This window comes from Engraulis encrasicolus, chromosome 13 (assembly GCF_034702125.1).
Source record: "Engraulis encrasicolus isolate BLACKSEA-1 chromosome 13, IST_EnEncr_1.0, whole genome shotgun sequence".
Taxonomy (NCBI): Eukaryota; Metazoa; Chordata; class Actinopteri; order Clupeiformes; family Engraulidae; genus Engraulis; species Engraulis encrasicolus.
Genome location: NC_085869.1, coordinates 14,638,833 through 14,643,043, shown reverse-complemented (window position 1 = coordinate 14,643,043; position 4,211 = coordinate 14,638,833). Strand labels below are relative to the sequence as shown.

Sequence of the window (4,211 nt, the reverse complement as noted above, 5' to 3'; positions counted from 1 at the left end):
TGTGAGGACGGAGGAGAGAGGATGGTGGATGAGAGGATGGAGAGGTGAATTGGGTGAGGGGTGGATTAATGGGTTTTGAAGGTGAGTAAAATAGCAATGCTGTGTCTCAAATCGCGCACTTGTGTCAGTGCACTAGCGTTTAGTGCATCGTGCACACAGTGCACTCAGGTCTTCAGTGCGTAACGTCGTGGGAAAGTTTGGATCACTACCGTTGTGCGCTTAATGGAAGTGACGGACTAGTATAGCATTAGCTCGCCAAAATATTATTTGGTTACTGGTTATGTTTCACAGCTTCTCATGCTTGTATTTACATTTCTTTCAACCCAAATGTTAACTGTATCACATACAATGCTTTGCTTGGCCTGAAGAGGTTGGTGTCTCAACAACACTGCTTACAGACACAAGAGATCGTTGACTAAACTCATCTACTGAACCAATTGTCACGTTTCCTTCTTTACGTAAACAACATTGCCGCCATTTGGTGTGCATAGTGTCCATCGTTCAAGCATTGCATTTTTGATCAATACTAGGGCAGCATGTGGGTATTTTCAGTAGTGCATTGGTACTGCCCTCACAATTCAATTCGATTACAATTCTGGAGGTAACGATTCGATTCGATTTGATTTAATTCAATACGATGCATTGCAATGCATCACATTTTCTTCTGAAAGCAAAAGCAATTTTTTTCTCATCAGTCATGAGGCAAAACAAGCAGTATGATACTGAACAACATTTTATTGGCTGTTTTCTGTATCAGTCTTGCAGTTTTCAATGCTTTGAAATGCTTTAACTTAAATAAAACGTTTATTTGCTCCGGAAATATCCACAGAAGTAGTTGAAACTTCAAATAATATGCCGCATCTATTATGGCACTTGCCCAGACGATTATTGAATTGTCCTGCCCCGCATTGCGATGCATTGCAGAATCGATTATTGTTGACACCACTCATTTTCAGTGCACGCGCTGAAACATAGTGCTCAAAGTTCACAAGTGCACCATTTGAGACACGGTGTAAATATCACACACTGTATTACCTGTTTGTGAACCAGGCTCTCTGTGACAGGAACTAGAGGCACTTGCTTTCTGTATGCTATGTACAGCCCACAGCCGCCCTTGTGAAAGAGGTGTTCAAATTATAAATATAAAGCTGCTTTTCTGACCAGAGAACACGTAGGCCTAAATATTCAGGCTATTCCAAGTGGTCCTTATCTACTATATTTTTGTCTCTGTTTTTATGGGCCGTTTTCAGACAAACACAGAGGAGATTATTATATTGTATAGATGCAGAAGGGATCGTAGCACTGTACGGTTTGTGATATGTACTGTATGTGAGTGAACTTGTCTTGTAAAAGAAGCAGAGTTTGTACAAACACATTCACAGAAGTGCACATGCGTGTCTGTTCCTACACACACATGCGCACGCACACACGCACACGCACACACACAGACACGTACACGCAAACACGCACACAAGCATATTCTTTAATTTTCTGTCCCAACACACAAAAAGTTGTTTGCTGCACACAAAGAAATAGCTGAATCACAGATAACAGCAGAACTCTCCCCAAAAAAGTCTTCGGTCACTCACGTTCCCCCAAAGCATGGTGTTTTCACATTGTATATTATACAATATGTAGCCTACTGTATGTTATTTTGTGACTGCAATCTGGTATGTTTATCAGAAATCTGCATTTATCTTTTGTGTGTTAATAATCTGTTTTTTGTGGAAGTACTTTAAGTAAGTATTAAAAAAAAAAAAAACTGCAGCCATAAACAGTTTTTAAAACTAAAGAAATACTGCCTATGACAACAAATACTTTTTACGGGTTATAGTATTTATACACTTTATACAGTTTTATACCATTTCTAGTATTCAAAATGACAGATATACAGTTTTTCATTGTTGTATCATAATGTGCGATGAATTGAGCTGCCATACTATGACTTCCTTATGCATAATGGATATTTTTGCATAATGCACCCCTTATTCACTCATTCAAATTACTGCATAAACTCTTTCATTCTACGCCTAAGAAAAGGTACAAATAATACATAAATTTACGTGATATAAATGGATAGCTTTGTTTCGCTGCAACACATTGCCTTGTTTCAGGTCCAGTGTTCTCTGTCTGAAGACACTTGATATCTGAAATGTAACTCACATTGCCCTCTTATATCGAGCGCTGTCACATGGCCTTATATGGTGGAAGTTTAAGTATTTAATCGCTTTACGTCAGTTAGCATTACAAGTGCATCTTATTGTGTTTTTTTATTTGTTATTTATGTCTCATATCTGTTGCGTCATGTATATTTTATTTCTTTTAACATTTCTACCACAGCTCGGAAGGATGGCATAATTTTGTATGCTACAGAAATACAAATCCATTACTTGCCAGAATTGATGTAAATAATACTGTTCCTTTTTTCTCCCCACAAATCATGTGAGCACGCTGTGGATATTGTGTAAATACAGTACAGTAAAGCTCTTGTGCACCGGCACCTGTAAGCTCCCATATGCGGAGAGAGTGGCGCTTTTGACAACTCAACCATTTACTAAATCTGCTATTTCCAACTTTCATATTCTGTTTGATGTGGAAAGCCACCACACGTTTAGTGTAACGGTAACACTTTACTTGAAGCCGGTGTCATACGTATGGCATAACAGTATCATAACATTGTCATAATGCAGTCATACATGTGTCATAAATATTTTATCAATGTCGTAAGTGAAATTCGTGAAATAATGTCAACATTTCATGACCATAAAACATTTATGACATTGACATTATGTTTATGACTCAAACTGTTTTGACACTATTATGACACTGTTATGTCATACGTATGACGCCGGCATCAAGTAAAGTGTAACCAGTGTAGCTAACCAACTACATTGTAAGTGAAATGCTGTCGTTGTGTTGCTTGTTCACAAATCATGAGCCAAATACTACTGGGCATTCTGTCTGCCTGCTGCCATTACTGCTGCCTATTACTTTATTGTGATGCTGTTTTATGTAGTTCAATCCCTTGCATGCTTCCACAATGATATTTGACATGGAAGCACCTTTACTACACTGTAAAACATTGCAAGCTAGTTAAACATAAAAAGGCAAGTTGCCCTGCTTCCTTAAGTTTGCAAGTCAACTCAATTTGAGGGTTTCTCAAGTTGAGTTAACTTACAAACTTAAGGCATCAGGGCTACTTACTTTTTACATTTAACTGGCTCCAATGTTTTACAGTGTGCACAGTACATCGATTACTGCATGGCAGTTGTAAAGAGTATTGCCTCTTGTTTCTCGTGGCGCCATACAGTTTGTCAAAGCGTTACTCTCCCGCGCAGTTGCAATGCATTCAAACCCAAGCCACTTTATGTCACTGTTACATGTATGTGTTGGTCTGTTCATTTGTATTTCATTGAATGTGAGCAATGTTGCAAAAATGTTTGTATATTACTGAGTAAGTACAGAAAAAAAGAGTAGCACTGTGTACTTTCATGATTCTTAATAAATAGATTTTATAATTTATAATGTGTGATCCCTGAAAGAAGCACACCACACTGTAGTACACTGTCACTATGTGTACACATGGCATGCGTTTTCTTTTACACTGTGAGAGGAATACAAAACATCGACTACTGAACTCTGTTCAGTCAAACCAGTCACAGAGAGGCTCCGCAACCGGCTCCCATATACTTGTAGTCGGTGAATGCAAACAGCATAGTGGTGCAACACTTGGCAAAATATTTTTCGTGTTTGTTTCTTGTTTGTTTTTCATGACTGTTTATCCTTGCTCCTGATGCAGTTGCTGCAACCTACCTGCAAGAAGGCAAGCAAGCACTTCCACCACGTCCAAGTTTGTGAGTCATACCTACCGGTAACTCCTCGCCTTAAAAGCAAGGCGTGCTATTGCATTTCAGATGGTGTACATATTGAAATTCACAGTGTATCTTAGGAGCAAGTTCCTAGTGTTTGTGTCCCAACAACCCCCCTTCGTCGTGTTTCCCCCCGGTTTCCACTTACAGGGTAATATCATGTTCTCATAATGATCTATTCATGGGAATATAAACAGTATCCAAGAATACCAGACGTTCATACACCCTGCTGTGGCATTGGCATATGTTCATCTCTTAGATGGACCAGGGGTGTGCGTACCACATCGGGTAAGCAATCGCGTTGCAGAGGTTACAGGGGAAAATGTCATTATAACATATTTG

At 39.0% G+C, this 4,211-nt stretch overlaps 1 protein-coding gene across 1 annotated transcript in view; it reads left to right on the top strand.

Annotated features, from left to right (window-relative positions):
* Positions 1-3,503, top strand: part of calcrla (calcitonin receptor-like a) — a 48,745-nt gene extending 45,242 nt beyond the window's left edge. Inside the window, exon 13 of the mRNA XM_063213229.1 lies at positions 1-3,503. This exon is cut by the window's left edge and continues 387 nt beyond it. The gene's annotated coding sequence lies outside the window, so the exon portion shown is untranslated.
* Positions 3,504-4,211: the final 708 nt, after the last annotated feature.